Source organism: Chiloscyllium plagiosum, chromosome 7, assembly GCF_004010195.1.
Source record: "Chiloscyllium plagiosum isolate BGI_BamShark_2017 chromosome 7, ASM401019v2, whole genome shotgun sequence".
Taxonomy (NCBI): domain Eukaryota; kingdom Metazoa; phylum Chordata; class Chondrichthyes; order Orectolobiformes; family Hemiscylliidae; genus Chiloscyllium; species Chiloscyllium plagiosum.
Genome location: NC_057716.1, coordinates 82,657,810 through 82,676,015, shown reverse-complemented (window position 1 = coordinate 82,676,015; position 18,206 = coordinate 82,657,810). Strand labels below are relative to the sequence as shown.

General features: G+C 39.9%; 1 long non-coding RNA gene across 1 annotated transcript; it reads right to left on the bottom strand.

The window, feature by feature from the left end:
• Positions 1 to 4,044: 4,044 nt before the first annotated feature.
• On the bottom strand, positions 4,045 to 17,997 carry LOC122552035. Its single transcript, XR_006312274.1, has 3 exons — positions 17,892 to 17,997; positions 4,789 to 4,962; positions 4,045 to 4,578 (listed from the first exon to the last, which is right to left on the bottom strand). It is a non-coding gene; the product is annotated as an uncharacterized LOC122552035 (long non-coding RNA).
• Positions 17,998 to 18,206: the final 209 nt, after the last annotated feature.

Genomic DNA, 18,206 nt, shown 5'->3' with positions numbered 1-18,206 from the left:
CACTCCTTGGAGTACAAACGGTGTCATCTTCCAAACTCATCCAAATCACAGCATGCAAACAGAATGGGATGGATTTTGAACAGGTACAGAAACTCAGGGCCAGACATTCTATTAGGCACTTGGCCATTAGTGGCAGCAGCAGAATTCTACTCAAATATAATTTGAAACCTCATACCAGGCATACACCCACTCTACCCCCTTACCATCGAGCCAGTGGATCAGCACTACTTCAATGAAGAGTTCAGGAGAGATAATAGGAACATCTACAGGCACCACTGAAGATGATGTGATAAATGGTGAGGCTACAATACAGGACTATTTCCATGCCAAACAGGCTAAGCAGCAAGAGATAGTCAAAGCTAAGTGGTTCTACAATTAATGTATCAGACCTAAGCTTTGAAGTCCCTCCACATCCAGATGGATGATTAAATGATGATTAAATAACTGTCTAGAGGAGGAGGTTAGTCATCTTGGCTCCAAGACATCTCTACTGGAACTTCTCGGAGGGGTGTCCTAGGTAGAATTCACCTGTTTCATCAATGACCTTGTCTTCAACATGTGGTGATAACTGGGGACATTCCGTGATGATTCCTCAAATACTGGAGGAATCAATATCCAGGCTTGGGTTTACAAGTTACATGTAACAGTGCCCTACAATAGTGTCAGACAATGACCATCTCCAAAATGAGATAATGAGCATCACTTCTTGACATTCATGAGCATTATCATGACTGAGTTCCCCCACTATCAACCTAAACCTACGTATGTGGTATCATTGATCAGAAACTGAAGTGGACTATCAATATAAGTGGTGTGGTGGTAAAAACATTCAGAGACTAGGAATCTTGCAGTGAGAGAACTCTTGACTCTCTGAAGCCTGTCTACCATTTACAATACACAGGTCAGTATTGTGAAAGAATATTCCACTCCAGCAACACTCAAGAAGCGGTCTTCTCAACTGGGATCCTATCCATAAGCATCCATTCCCTCCCTCAGTGACATTCCAGAATCAATAGTCTGTAGCATCCATAAGATGCACTGCAGAAATTCACCAAGGCTCCTTAGACAGCACCTTTCAAACTTGTAACCACTGATATCTAGAAGGATAAGGGTAGCAGGAGAAAACAAAAACCTGTAAAGTTCTTTCCAAGATACTCACCATCCTGACTTTTAAATATAGCACCACACCATGGTGTCATTGGATCAAAATCCTGGAATTTGTTCTCTATGAGAACTATGGGACATCGACATGAAATGGACTGCAGAAAGCAGCACCAACTTCTCTAGGGCAGTGAGGACTAGGTAATAAATGCTGGCCCAGCCAACGACATACCCATTCCAGTAAATGAATTTCAAAAATGAAAAATGGTTGCCATCATATTTGGAGTGGGTGGAGTAGGTTTTGTTTTAATATCTCTGAGAATTCAGTGTCTTCATGGACAATTGCATTAATGAGATCCACAATGCAACTTAAAGACATCTGTTATCACAGAATTCTGATGTGAACATTATACATTGACCAACTAGTTCAACTGACAATTCTGGCCATAAGCAATCTTGACCATGTAGTTGAATGTTACAAGTTAATTCTAGTAATGTCTGTAAAGAAGAAGTAATTTCAAACAAGCTGTAAAGTTTCATATACATTCTACCATCTGCAAACACTTTCCAAGGTCTTACAGTGTGCACAAGCTCTAGAAACTGCTTACCTCACACCTTGGACCATAAAATAAGCACACCATAATATCTAAATGCAATATTGTCTTTTTGGGGTAATCTTAGGGTGGGGATGGGAAGGGAAAGATTCTCATTCTTCTTACCACCCTTACAATCTTTATTATATTGGTCACAAATGGCTCAGGAAGCATACATCTGAATTACATCTACAATGTGAATGGTCCATGCAGTGGGATCCCATTGTCTTTCTTGTCAGAGACCCCCATATCCCAAAATTTCAAGAGTGATGTTTAAATGTCATTTGTGTGTGCTGCGACTGCAGAATGATCACATTACAGAGGAGATTCTGCGTTTCTGATATCAATCACAATGGTTCCTTGGAACTATCTTCAATTGATCCAAGCACAGAAATTGCTCTCCCTGTGGCTGGTGTACCAGGAATATTCACAGAGAGTGATGAGGAGCACGAGGATCTGGAAACCCAGAATCAGGACAACCACCAGCATATGTGGAGCCATTTACTAAGGGAAAGGTTTCTAGCCAAAGGCACACCCATGATACAAAAAATGTACGGGACACCCACAGTCATTTGTCTTCCAAGGAAGATTGTCAGATTTGAAGGGATAGTGGCGTTATGCAGAGGTAGGAGTCAAAATGCCACGGCATGATGCCCAAGCATATATGGAATGCCACAACTTCTTCCATTGGAGTCAATGAGAGTCATAAGGTACCTCAACATGAGTTTTCCATGCTTGTCAAGGCTGGAGGTTCATTGCAGTACAATACACTCTGAGAGCCACCCTTTAATCATATGGTGTTTTACTCTGAATAACTGGAGAAAGCATCAAAGCTACGTGCCCAACAATGAGAATCCTTGATAGCTGTGGCATTGCACTGAGCAGGAAAATTAGGATGTTCATCAGAAAGAGCAATGCCTTCACTCTCCAAATCATTGGAACCAGTTTGGAGAAAGTTGGACCTGTGCAAGCTGAACAGATCACATCTTAACAGGATTGAGACAGATATCCTCAAAGACAGGTTTGCTGGTGTGTTGGGGCTGGCTAGCATGTCAGCAGGGTGAGATCTTGAGTGGGTAAGCCAAATTGGACAGGAATTAAACTGGTAACAGGAAGTAGAAAAACTGTGAGGGAGACTTGAACATAGAGGAAACAAAGCTGATCATTGAGAATGTCTTGAATGTGGAATTATTTCAAAAGGACAAAGTTAAGGGTACACTACCTAAATGCTGCAGCATTTGCAACAACATAATCTAAAGACACAAAGAGAAGAAAATGGCTATGATATAATTACCATTACAGAATCCTTGAAAATTAATATTCATCCAGAAGCATATCAACTGTGCTATTGTCTTACTACAATAAACAATGAGTCAGAGTAAGTGCATTGTAATTACAACATATTCTCAGTGTAGTGAAAAATGATGTTAGCTAAATTCTACCTGTAGTTATAAGCATTAAGGGAATTTTCCATGTTATGTTCAGAACCAAAGGTTATTTGATATGAATGTGTAATTTATACACAGAAACTTATTTGAAGTGTTTATTATAGTAGTAATGGTATTATGTGAAATTAGATCCCAACTGAAAGCAGAGTTCTGTACCTGTATCTATATTCTATAGCAAAATATTGTGGCGTACATAAAGTACAGAGCTTATTGTACACAAAAATAATTCAGCACCTGACTTTGGGAAGTAAAATAACCAGCTAATTGCAAGCTATTTCCCTATCCTACAGCTTGCCACCAACAATTACATTCATCTTCCTGTGTTTTGTTCCAAATATCTGATGCAGGTAGAACGATACTTGTTATGAGAGTGTTTTCTATGTAGTTCTCAGCACCCCAGCTTGGTAATTTAAACTCTTATTTTTCAATTCAACTCTTGTTGTAGCAAATTGGCTGAGGTGCAGCACCGATGTAGGTGTAATCTCTTCACGATGGTAATGAAGCTGAAGGTGTGTGTTATTTTAGCACATACAAGCTGTGACATCTCGTGTGAAAAATTCTGCGGTACCTTGCTGCTTAAATCTGTAACAGCATACATCATATCATTAATGCTTCTCTGATAACCTTACAAAACCTGTTCCCTTTAACTGTTTGTTGCCGGAAGCAAGCTGAGTTTCAGCAATCACTAAGAGCCAATACATGACGGGGAGCAAAGAAGGTGGAGGGGATCTGCATTGTACAATGATTATGGTATGCAGAGCTTGAGTTATTATATTAATATATTAACATATATTTTATAATTTTGGCAAGCAAGTTGTGGTAATTTATACTAAAAAGCTATCCGTACTGATTTCCTTACTGAAATAAATTAACGTTAGGGAAAAAAAATACCATTTATTTGTTATTACGACTAGTTTGGAAGCAATATTGAAAAATTTACAAATAAAATTATATCATTTAACAAAAAATTAAATACATAGGCAGGATGTTCATAGTTCTCAACAAGGCAATCTTAAATAAAAAGTGTGTCTCTATTAACCAGATGGATAACTTTCTTGAAAAATGATGGAAGAACTTGAATATGTGACACTTTCTTTGTCTTCTGGATATCTCCAAGTGTTCCACTGTCCACAAAATACTTTATGAAACTGTATTTATTACGTCACTCCAGATTAATGCAGGAGTCAATTTGATCTTACAAAGAGTAATGAAATCAATGAGAGGTACTTTGGCCAGTACATCAGGAAAACACCTTGATTATACTTCAATTTGTACACTACGATCTTTTACATCCACCCAGAAGTGAGACAGGGTTTGCTTTAAGGTCTCTTCCAAAAGACAGCATCTTCAATAATGTACCACTTGCTCACTGTTTCCTGAAGCTTCAAATTAATACTGGGCTCAAGTCCCTGGAATGGGGGTTGACCCCAAATTTTCTGACAGAAAGATAAAAATGCTATTACTGAACACGACTTGAGTAAAATAAATTCTACAAAGACTGAAGTCACAATCCTTAGTCACTTGCTTCCTCTCTGAGCATTAACTGCACATACCATTTTACTTGCTTCAAGTGCTTTTATTACAATTGTGCACTCCAATACAAACCTTCCTTTTACACATTTCAGTCAAAAACATATTGCACTTACTGAATTGTCCCATTTTAGAAATACATGTGTATTGGAACGTAATATTTCCATTGTCTTCCAATTTCCAATCATGTCTGTTGAGGGCAGAGGCTCATGGACATTCAGAAAGATGTATATACAAGAAATCAGAATGAAAAATAAATTGATCGAAATGCCTAGCAAGTTGGGCAACATCTGTGGAGACAGAGACAGAATAAATGTTCCAGATTGATGATCTTTAATCAATCTTTGGCCAGTGAGATATGGGCAAGATATAATACATATTAATACATTCACTTCTAGTTTCACTTCACACCTCTCTGAAGTCCAACTCTTTTGTGGGCTGATGTTGTTTTATTTTTCATTCTTCCTTTGCAACAATATAAGTCAGAAAATAATGCACATTGAAAGCATAAGTAGTTGGCAATGTTATTGTAATTTCACGTACCTTCAAGCCAATTTACTTCATTTCATTTAAGCTGGAAAAAGTGAGGACTGCAGATGCTGGAAATCAGAGCCCTTTTGCCCGAAATGTCAATTTTCCTGCTCCTCGAATGCTGCTTGACCTGTTGTGCTTTTCCAGCACCACTCTAGTCTTCATTTCATTTAAGCCTGTCCTCCTGTTCATGTAGAGATGACCAAAGTATTGCTTTGCTTATCAGTTGCTTTATGTCAAGTCAGAGTCAAACTGGCCCTTTGGCCCAACTCGCCCATGTTGACCAGGTTTCTGAAACTGAACTAGTCCCATTTAACTGCATTTAGGCCATATCCTCTGAACCTTTTGTATCCATATACCTGTCCAAATGTCTTTTAAATGTTGTAATTCTGAATGAACTTTTGTTTTCCTACTAAACCATGTTGTGTGCTACATCTGAACCGATGAAAAATGAGAATTGGCTTGGCCTGTGTGGGTAGTGTTGCACGTGTAGACTGCTGATACAAATGTAGGCCTAAAATTACGTTAATTCAATACCTGTTGCTAAAGTCATTTGGTCAGTAGTTTAACTACCATCTCAGACTCACCAGAAAAACAGAATTGTGTGAATGAAATTCAAATGCTTGAAAATATCCTTAACTGCAAATGGCAGGCATGACCAAAAAATGTAGGAGGTAGTGAAAAGCCAAAGGAGGAAAACAGGACTTCTGTATTTAAAGCAACCAGTAAGTGCCTTCTGTTGAATCAGCTTGAAACTGCAGAGTGTTTGGAAAGGATATAAAGCTAGTTCAATAACTGTAATTCTTTATTCAGTACAGTTCTGTGTATTTGATCAAAATGGTGAAGCAAGGTCTGATGTGACAGGTGATCTTCAGGGCTACAAAACAACTAAGAGCAAACTTAGGTCAAGTTGCAAACTTAGTTCAATGACAGACACCTCAAGAGCACCAGAGCATGTGACTTAAAACTGTTAGTTAATCATTACAAAAGTATAGCTTGGGATGCTAAGGTGTCTTACAATTTGATTTAATGCCTAGTGTGGTGCTGGAAATGTACATCATTCATTTCTAAATGTTTCTGTCAATCTAACCCAACATGGCAATTATATATATGACCAGCAAGTATTAAAAACAAGACATAAAGGACACAATTTTCACCTCTCTGGAGATGTTGAGGGAGATGTTAGGATGAATTCAACATTAGGTGAGTTGGCGTTCGTGAGAAATTCACCAACTTGCAAACTAAATTCTGCACAAGAAGGTACATGGGCAAATATCTCAACTTATAACCAATTAAGCCCCTTAAGTGTCAAATTAAAAGCTTCAACTCCCCCTTTCCCAACCACCAGCTTACCAAGTGGATGAGAAATGAGGCTGGTTTGCCAACTGGGAAACCACAGTGATCCACTGACTGGTTTGAGGAAAGAAGCCTCCAATACCTTAATCTGACGAGGATAAAGGAATAGGGTCCTATATCCTGATGAAGGGTTTTGCCCAAAACGTCAATTCTCCTGCTCCTTAGATGCCGCCTGACCTGCTGTGCTTTTCCAGCACCACACTCTCGACACAATAGGCTCAGAAAGCCATGTAAAATTCCTACAGTGTGGAAATAGGCCATTCAGCCCAACAAGTCCACACCGACCCTCCGAAGAAGGTTCCACCCAGACGCATCCCCCTAACCTTTCTCTATAACCCTACATTTCCCATGGCTAACAGACCTAACCTACATACTCCTGAACACCATGGACAATTTAGCATCCCAAAAGAGAAAATGCTGGAAAATCTCAGCAGGTCTGGCAGCATCTGTAAGGAGAGAAAAGAGCTGACGTTTCGAGTCTAACTGACCCTTTGTCAGTTAGACTCGAAACGTCAGCTCTTTTTTCTCCCTACAGATGCTGCCAGACCTGCTGAGATTTTCCAGCATTTTCTCTTTTGGTTTCAGATTCCAGCATCCGCAGTAATTTGCTTTTATTTTGGATAATTTAGCATGGTCAATTTACCTAACTTGCACATCTTTGGATTGTGGGAAGAAACTGGAGCACTTGACAGAAGCCCATACAAACATGGGAAAAAGGTGCAAACTCCACAAGGGCAGTTGTTCAAGGGTGAAATTGAGTCCAGGTCCCTGGCACTGTGAGGCAGCAATGCTAACCATTGAGCCACCGTGCCACACCTGCCCTTGCTCTGACCCCTCCACGACAACCCTCACCTTGCGAGAGGAGTATAATCAATACTTGCCTTTTCATTGCTGGATTCGTCAAGAATTAGGCCTCAACCAGCATACCTTTGCACCCAGAAGGTGCTTGCCTCTGATTGGCCCAGCTTCTGGTGACCCAGGATAACAATATGAGGCCTGTCAACTCACCCATGCTTGCCTGTTAACTCTTAATGAACTGATTGGCAGACATTTGGACAGGAGAAAGTGTGGACTATAGATGCTGGAGATCAGTTGGAAAAGCACAGCAGTTCAGGCAGCATCTGAGGTGCAGGAGAATCGACGTTTCGGCATAAGCCCTTCATCAGAAATGAGACTTGTGGGTCGGGTCTGAGAGATAAATGGGAGGGAGGTGGGGTTGGGGGGAGATAGCTGGGAAAGCGATAGGTGGATGAAGGTGAGAGAGAAGGTTATAGGTCAGAGGGGGCAGTGATGGACAGATTAGATTAGATTAGATTACTTACAGTGTGGAAACAGGCCCTTCGGCCCAACAAGTCCACACCGACCCGCCGAAGCGTAACCCACCCATACCCCTACATTCACCCCTTTACCTAACACTACGGGCAATTTAGCATGGCCAATTCACCTGACTTGCACATCTTTGTGACTGTGGGAGGAAACCGGAGCCCCCGGAGGAAACCCACGCAGACACGGGGAGAACGTGCAAACTCCACACAGTCAGTCGCCTGAGTCGGGAATTGAACCCGGGTCTCTGGCGCTGCGAGGCAGCAGTGCTAACCACTGTGCCACCGTGCCGCCCACACAGGTCTGGAGGAAGGTGCCAAGTTGGAAGCTTGGGACTGGGATAATGAGGGGGGAGGGGAAATGAGGAATCTGTTGAAATCCACATCTATCCTGTCTGGTTGCAGGGTCCCAAGGCAAAATATGAGATGTTCTTCCTCCAGGCATTGGGTGGTAACGGTTTCATGGTGGAGGAGGCCCAGGACATGCATGTCCTTGACAGAGTGGGAGGGGGAGTTGAAGTGTTCAGCCATGGGGCGATGGGGTTGGTGGGTGCGGGTGTCCCCGAGATGTTCTCTGAAATGATCCACAAGAAAGCATCCTGTCTCCCCGATGCAGAGGAGACCACACTGGGTGCAACGGATGCAGTAGATGACATTGGTAGATGTACAGGGAAATTTCTGATGGATGTGGAAGGATCCCTTGGGGCCTTGGACGGAGGTAAGGGGAGTGATGTCTGCAGGTTTTGCAGACAGTTGGACAGGTTTCCACAGCTACAGTGGTGGGGCATATAAGTTGCCACCAGACACACGCACTCCCACAACTTAACAAAAAACAAGACAAAATTCCATCTATTGGTTTTTCAGTAAATGTTATCCAAAAAAAAACCTTTTCACTTTTCAAGACCATTGGTGATTTGAACAGCTTGATATTACTAACTGATTAAAAATGTTACAGAAATTATTTTAACAAACATTGCATTAGATATACATTGGCAGAATTACACTTGACAACTCCCAAGAAAAATATTTACATTGAAACTACTACTAAAAGTATAAGACGATTTCACTGGACCATTTCACTAACATCATTATTTATCGAAAAATTGAAAATATTATTTTTCATGATTATTATTTAATAAATATAATCAGACAACTGAAATGTAGAGCAGAATGTACAGTTTCACCATCTTTAAATTGTTCTATTTACAATATGAAGTGGTCCCTGCAGCACCGGAGAATTGATTGCAATGTGTTAATGTTGCTGAACTGGTTATTCCTGATGAAGGGCTTTTGCCCAAAATTCGATTCTCCTGCTCCTTGGATGCTGCCTAACTTGCTGTGCTTTTCCAGCACCACACTCATGACTCTGACCTCCAGCATCTGCAGTCCTCGCTTACTCCTGCAGAGGTCCAGGCTAATGCTCAGGGGCAGATGCTGGAGATCAGAGCTGAAAATGTGTTGCTGGAAAAGTGCAGCAGGTCAGGCAGCATCCAAGGAACAGGAGAATCGATGTTTCGGGCATAAGCCCTTCTTCAGGAAGATTCCTGAAGAAGGGCTTATGTCCGAAACGTCGATTCTCCTGTTCCTTGGATGCTGCCTGACCTGCTGTGCTTTACCAGCAACACATTTTCAGCAATGCTCAGGGGGGTACGGGCTCACTCCAATGGTAGAGGCTTGTGAAATTTAATTTCAACGAATAAATGTGAAATATAAACTAGTCCCAGTAAATTATGACTATGTGCGGCACGGTGGCACAGTGGTTAGCACTGCTGCCTCACAGCGCCAGAGACCCGGGTTCAATTCCCGCCTCAGGCGACTGACTGTGTGGAGTTTGCCCGTTCTCCCCGTATCTGTGTGGGTTTCCTCCGGGTGCTCCGGTTTCCTCCCACAGTCCAAAGATGTGCAGGTCAGGTGAATTGGCCATGCTAAATTGCCCGTAGTGTTAGGTAAGGGGTAAATGTAGGGTTATGGGTGGGTTGCGCTTCGGCAGGGCGGTGTGGACTTGTTGGGCCGAAGGGCCTGTTTCCACACTGTAAGTAATCTAATCTAATAATCTGCAGGGCTGAAACTTATTTTAGCAGTGTCAATTTCATTGAGTTTCATGGAGGGTTTATCTCCATAACACCAAGCAAGTTTTCTCACACTATCATCTCAAACACATCTGTTTACCTACCTACCACAATCTTATGGCATGCTTTTCATTGGACTTTCCCACTGTCTGCAGCTACAGGAACTCACCACTGACCAGACATCATGGAATAGATTGGCATTCCTGGTGCCAACAACTTATTCAAAAAGCTTTGTGCATCCAGACAAATGTGGCATTGCAGAGCTGCCCTGCATGACAGCACCCAGTTTGGCAATGGGATGACAGACAAGGAGGATTTCGTACCAGATTTATAGACAGGAACTTTGACATCCTGGTGAATGGGGTGGTGCAGAGGAGAGACTTCCTCTTCGCACAGGACTGCCAGAGGAAACCACGCCATCTGACCCTGCCTACCTGGTCTGAGGCCGTCATCCTGGGCAGGGATGGCCTCAAAAGTTTGAGGAACTCCCAATCATGTAAAAAGGAAATCACCTTGAGCAACTTAGCCAGGCAGCCCTAAGCAATGGCTGACCAGACTCTTGATTGATATCTGTACAGCTCCCTGACTGTATTCGAGGATGGTCCCCTGATTGGCTGCACTGGACCCAAGTGGCAGACCATGATCTTTTTCCTGGACTGAACAAATATGATCCCCTGACCACTGGCTCCCAAATCGAACATCTAACCATTTCCAGCCCCAGGACTAATGTCAAAGGCTGCCTCATGCTGGGATCTTCAGACATTACTGTGGCCCCGAAAACACTGAGACTTGGCCATTTGCTGACAGCACATTCACTCTGTTTGCTGCATATCCTGCTGGCCCAGGTTTCATGAGATTGAGGAAGCATAGTGCCATAAAATAACATGTTTACTCCATTGACTGCTGACTGCTAAAATCATGACAAGTATCAAAAAGGAAGCCCAAAGAACTGCAAGTGCTGGAAATCGGAAACAAAAACAATAGTTGCTGAGAAAACTCAGCAAGTCTGGCAGCATCTGTGGAAAGAAAACTGAGTTAACATTTCTGGCCAAGTTCCCCTTCTTCAGAACTTCAGAACAGAAGTATCCTGGCTTTACAAAGGCATTAACCAGCAAAGCAATATAGCACATACGTGAGCCCTTAAACTCTATTTGTGGTACTAAAGTACAAAATGGAACAGCAAAGCAAGGCTGTGAGCATCAAAGTAGTGAGTCAGCCCGTGGCGAGCAAGCGAGATGCCCTGAGTTGCAGTGTGGTTGAATCTGTGAGCTGGGTCCATGCATGTGAAGTGTCCAGTAAGAGCATTCCAATGAGAATTGTTAGTATTCTCCAAAGTACAGCATTCCAGTGTAGAGGTGTAGTTTAATGGGTTGGAGATGGAGCCAGGAGGTTAGAGTGTATTGGATGCCAATGTCTATGGACTTGTGGTGTGTGTGGCCACTGCCCTGAAGCGTGCCCTGAGAGGTTGATGCCTGGTGTCCAAGATGGCAGTCTGGAGGAGCAATCAGTGAACTGGATGAACTTTCTGCATTTGGTTTGTTTATGATAGGTGGGACAACAGAAATCTTCATATTAATGAGGCAAGATTTGCATTTAGTGAGGGTGAAAACAAGCAATGATTCTCATTAATAGGCAACTCACTGCTGTGTAGTGCAATAGTTGTCTTGTTGCATAGAAGTATATAGGAAGATGCAGCTAGATTCTCCCAAAATCGAGGCATGAGTCGTAAAGGGTTTCTTCCGTACCCACATTGTTCAGGATTTATCCCATCTCGTGAAACTATCATCAATTGCTATCAAAAGCCAACCGGGTTCATTGATATCCTTTAGGAATGGAAATCTTCTCTCCTTACTCCTTCTGATCTTCATGTAACTTCAGGCCCACAAAATTTTGCTTGGCATTTAACTGCCCCCAGAAATAGTCTCAACAGGCTAATTGGCTCAAAGCAATTAAGGATAGACAATAAATGCCAATCATTCCCACATCACATGAAAGAATAAATAAAGTTTGTATGCTTTTGTTTATTGGTCAGAGTATTGAGTACAGGAGTCGGGAGGTCATGTTGTGGCTGTACAGGACATTGGTTAGGCCATTGGTTAGGCCATTGTTGGAATATTGCATGCAATTCTGGTCTCCTTCCTATCAGAAAAATGTTGTGAAACTTGAAAGGGTTCAGAAAAGATTTACAAGGATGTTGCCAGGGTTGGAGGGTTTGAGCTATAGGGAGAGGCTGAACAGGCCAGGGCTGTTTTCCCTGGAGCGTTGGAGGACTAGGGGTGACCTTATAGAGGTTTACAAAACTATAGGGACATGGATAGGATAAATAGGCACAGTCTTTTCCCTGGGGTCGGGGAGTCCAGAACTAGAGGGCATAGGTTTAGGGTGAGAGGGGAAAGATATAAAAGAGACCTTACAATTGCAACATTTAAGAGGCATTTGGATGGGTATATGAATAGGAAGGGTTTGGAGGGATATGGGCCGGGTGCTGGCAGGTGGGACGAGATTGGGTTAGGATATCTGGTCAGCATGGACAGGTTGAACTGAAGGGTCTATTTCCATGCTGTACATCTCTATGACTCTGTGGTGAGCAAAGTACTGTTTTTCTGTGTACATAATGGTATGTTCTTTCCATAGTTTGCACAGTTATAGAATAACACATGAATCCAGATAAGTACTGACCAAGGAACTGAACCATCAGAGTGTGGAGAGGTTAGTGCATTTGCCAGTTGCCAATTATATTGTTTCTTATCATTACTGTCAGTAGAAAGGAAATCAAAGCCATGAAGTGAATTAGGAGGAGGCTTGATAAAATGATCACTGGAATTCGATAGTTTGTTTTCAAGGAGAGACTGGAGAAATGGAATTTTTTTTCATAGAACAATGGAAGTTAACAATAAGACAGATAAAACATAAATCTAAACGTAGGCTATTCCTGCCGTCAAATCTGCTCTGCAATTCAGTAAGATAATGGTTGACTTGATAACCTTCACCTGAACTTCCCTGGTTTTTTCCTATGATTGAAACTTTATTGCTGGAACAGCACAGCAGGTCAGGCAGCATCCAGGGAACAGGAGATTCGACGTTTCGGGCACAGGCCCTTCCACAGGCCTGTGCCCGAAACGTCGAATCTCCTGTTCCCTGGATGCTGCCTGACCTGCTGTGCTGTTCCAGCAATAAAGTTTCAACTTTGATCTCCAGCATCTGCAGACCTCACTTTCTCCTTTTTCCTATGATTCACTTGCTATTTAAGTTCAGTCCAGCTCAGCCTTGAACATTCCTAAAGGCCAAACATCAATCCACCTCTGTGACAAAGCAGTCCACAGATTCACTGTCTACTGAGAAAAGAAATTCTTCCTCATCTCTGCTTTAAACAGATGACCCCTCACTCTGAGGTTATGCCCTCTGGTCCCACAATAAGGAAACAACCTCTCCACATCTACCCTGCCAGTTCCCCTAAGAATTTTCAATAGTTCAATAGAATCCTCTCTCATTCTTCTATTTCCCAATGAGTCCAAACCAACCCAGTCAACTGCTTCCCAGAAGAAAATTCCTCCATATCTAGAGTCAGCTGAGATAACATTTTTTCAACTGTCCCCAATGCTAGTATATCTTCTTTACACAGCACCAGGTTGTAGTCCAACAGGTTTATTTGGAAGCATTAGTTTTCAAGGCGCTGCCTCTTCTTTAGGTGGTTGTGGAACAGGAATATAAGACACAGAATTTATAGCAAAAGGTGCCTTATGGTCCTGTTCGACAACCACCTGTTGAAGACACAGCGCCTCGAAAGCTAGTGGTTCCAAATAAACCTGTTGAACTATAAACTGGTGTTGTGTAATTTTTAACTATATAAAGAAAGACAGTTGAAAAAATGTTAACTCAGCTGATTGTAGATATGGAGGAATTTTTAACTTGTCCACCCTAGTCCAACACCAGCACCTCCAAATCATTTCTTCACATAAATGACAAACACTGTGCACAATATTCCAGTTGTTGTCTGACTAGTGCCTTGTGTAGTTTTATCAAGACCTGCCTATTTCTATACTCCATTGTCATTGAGATAAATGCTTATATTCAATTACCTTCCTTATTGCATACTGAACTTCAATGCTAGCTTTTTATAATTCGTCATTTGGACGCTGAAAACTCTCTGTTCTGCAACTTTCTACAGTCTTTCTCCATTTAAATAGTATTCACCTTTCTATTTTTCCTGCCAAAGAGCATAATCTCCTATTTTCACAAGAAGGGATATGATAAAACTATTCAAAATTTATGGTATAGTGCATCAAGATCACAACAAATTATTTTTTCAAGTTAGTACACTGAGCTACAATACATTTGAGATCATCAGCCAAATATTGAGTGAAGAGGTATAGAGAACTTCTTAATATGTACAGGTTACTTGAATATGAAAAATTTAACAGAAACAATATTGAAGTCAGAATCTATTACAGCTTTACAAAAGAAATTGAATAAATAGTTGACTTTTTAAAAGGTTATTGGAAAAGAGAAGAGAATTAAACAAAGTTACCCTTTTTCGAAGAACTGGCTTGCTTCAAATAAGCAGGAAACTACCCTTCAGTAAAATTTTGATTCTGCTGGTGGGAAGTTAATTCTAAATGAATGCCTGAAACCAAAATATCCTGCTTCTAAAATGCCAGTTCTGTGAAATCATATCATTTAGTATTGCAAACTAGGATTGCATATTAAATAAATTCAAGTTGCTGTTATAAATAGACAAGTAATAGAGACATGTAGGATAACATCTATTATCAATTTTCTTTACAGACGAAAAGATAGTACTCAGTAGGAAATTATAATGCAAGGAGCTTAAATAAAACCAGAATACAAGACTAAGTGGAAGTTGAAATATAGGCTAGAAACTTCAAAAAGCCCATATTAGAACTAGAATATTTTCATTTTACATGCAGTTTTCCAAATAAAATATAATGCATTCAAATTAAATGGTGTACTCTATGTATTGTGATGTAAGGTCTATGATTTATATATACACTTTATTTTCAGACTTATAAATTTTACACTAGTGTGTATGGATTTCTGTATGTTTGAAGGAATTTAGCAATTAACTTGTAAGTATTTCTGTATTCCTGGTGATTTCTAGAGAGTATTTGGGAATTTGTTTGTATTGGAAGAGTTTACAAGCAAGCAAAGTAAATACTTTTGCCTGTCAGACAGAAGATTCTGGAATTGTTTTCTTTTGTGGAGGGTGCTTAGGGGAAACACTCAAACCTTTTAAAAAAAAAACTGTCGAGTTTCAATTTGGGGGAGTTTGCAAAAGTCTTGCTGATGATCGGCGTTAGAAATAGGTGAGAGGTTTAGATAGACGACCTGGATCAGTGCAGGCTTGGAGGGCCGAAGGGCTGAGCTATTATTTTCTTTGTTCTTTATTCTAGATGTGTAAAACATTTGCTCCTAAGAAAAGGATGGAGTTTTGAACTGTTAAGAAAAGGGTTATCTCAGCATAAGGAAGTTAGTTTAAAAGTTTCAGCCATAAGTGTTTGATTAAAACTTTGAAGATGCTATTTGAAGCTGAGAAAGTTGAAGCTCAATTGTATGAAAACTCCAGAAAGAGGCTAATAGATTTTCAAATCATGGAAGTGAAACCAGCGTTAAATTAAGTTCTGTCGATGTGGAAGAGAAGGAAACTCTCTCCGGTGTGAGTACTGTTACTGGGATTGCATTTTACCACATGCTTCAAAACCTTTACATATGCAAGTGGTTGGTTTATCCTGTTTTAACTCCATTTCTTTGTGTAATACACTTGCATTCTATAATTAAACTGGACTCTGCAATATTGTATGTTTTAATTTCAAGGAAAGTCCATCAATCCAAAAAAAAAGATCTATCAGGCCAGATTTCAATCTGGGATCTAATGTCCAGTAATAATGTCAACTGGGATCATGATAGTAGGAATATATTGTGAATACAAGTCATTCTGCTATAACGCACGTTTCGTTAACACAAATTTGCTGTAATGCGATTGACAAATAGGGGGCACTGTTTCTAAAGTGCAAACTTTTAAAACATGTGTTGGTTGTAATGTAAGTACATCACCAAAACTTTTAGCGGATTCAAAAGTGTGATTTTTCTATAACACGGGGTTGCACAAGAACACAACCATCACGTTATAGAAGAACTATCTGTATGTTAACTATTTATTCTTGAAGTTTTCCATGAAAACTACATCTTAATCAGTCAAAATATTTTATTTCTTGCATGACAGCTATTGTTCAACTAAGCCACTGACAAAAAGAGCAAAATTAATGGTTTCTTCCGCAAACATCAATGCTATTCACCCTTCATCTATGCTAACAGTGCACTTCTGTGTTCACATAGATATAAAACTGTTTTGATTAAATGGTAATCCACAAGAATCAGCAGATCCTCAAGCTTTGGATCACCAATCTATTCTCAAATGCACTGAAGAAAAGACACCAAATCTAATAGGCAGTTTCATATAATTTGGAATGGTGTGAACTTGTCTGATAGCAAGGTAAGGTTATAAAGTGCTGCTCATCAGTTCAGGAATTTATTTTCTTACGTTTTTGATGTTCACAAAATATGATACTTTGTCAGCTTTTTGAATATTAGTGCTGCAACAGATTTTGAGATGGAGCAAGTATTGTAGTTTAAACCTGCAGACAAACCATATTACAAATACGTGTCAGATTCCAGTGTCTGTAGTAGGATAACAACCTTCTCTCACTAATTAGCTTTCTTGTTGTATGATATATACATAGGATTTTTCATGAACATTAATTACTCGTGAATGCATCTTGAGGTTGATTTATGCAATAGGTTCCAGGAAAAGCAGCAAAGGAAAGATTGACATTAAGAAATATTTTGTTTTCTTTTTAGTAAATATATCAAGTATGGAAAATTGGAATAGTGATTGTGGTATCAATCTGATTGATTCTTGATTTAATATTCAGAATGTTTTTTTTACTAAAAAGCTGATTTACAAAGATTACATAATCAGATAAGTGATGGTGCAGATAAAAACATACATACAAATTCATAGGTTCAAGAATACAGATGGTTGCATAAATAAAATCATAAAGTTAAATTTACTGTCAGAAAGATGAAGCTGAACACCAGCTGAAAAACATAACTTATATTTATATACAGCCTATAATGTAGCATCTCATTGAACATCCATTTGGAAAGTAGATCCAAGCAGAAGCAAGTGAGTTAGATGGGTTGGTCAAAGATATAGAAAAAAAATTAAGGAGGGTTTTGAAGGTAGATGTGACAATGAGATGCGCAGACCACAAAAGGGATGAAGATGATCAACTGAAATGTTACAAGTAATGTATGCATGCGGGCAATTACACTAATGGGCATTATTCATTAGCTTAATTGATGTAATTGGAGGAGAATATAGCCAATTCCTGTTGCTATGATAATGTAATTAGGTGTCTATTCATTTACTGAAAATAGGTGTGAAAAACACCTACATTGAGTGTGAAGAGACTGCTAGTATTTGCAGTTGAGGCTAGTGAAGAAATTGAACTTGGAAAAGGCTACAATAAAACATAAGCTTAAAAAAATTAAAATATTTTTAATAAAACTTAATTATTTTATTAAAACTTAATTAAAAGTTAAGTTTCATTAAAACTTCAAGTTATTGAGAGATTTAAAACTTTTCGATAGAAAATGGAAAATCGAATAAAATATATTAGAATCCGGTTACCACAATCTCTGTTAGTATAAACGTCTCGTTAAAACGTCTTTTCCCTCTTTGCCATAATGGAAATTCATTTTCGTTAGTAAGGCATCTTACCTTTCTTCGCTTTTTATTGCTATTAAAGTTAGACTATATAATAACAAATCTTCAGTTTTTCCAGTCTCATTTTGTACTACAGCCATCTCTCGCTTTTTGAACTTGCGCCTTACGCAATTTTGCTTTTACAAAAGACTTACATTAGCACCTGTTTTTGTGAATTCGAAGAGGATTTCTGCTTTTACAAAACAGTAAGACTTTCTCCCAGATAAATCATGCACTTCACTTTACGCCATTTTTGGCTTACGAAAGGTTTCCTGGGAACGCTCTACTTTCAGATAGTGGGGGCTACTTGTAAATTCTTTAATTTGTTATCACAAGTTCAATTTACAAATTTGTTTACATAAATATTAGGGTACATTTTACAAATCTAACATGCAGAATTCGGCACAGTGCAATGACCTGGGAATTCAATTATTCAATTTCACTCCAGGTGATGAAATTGCAGCATTTGT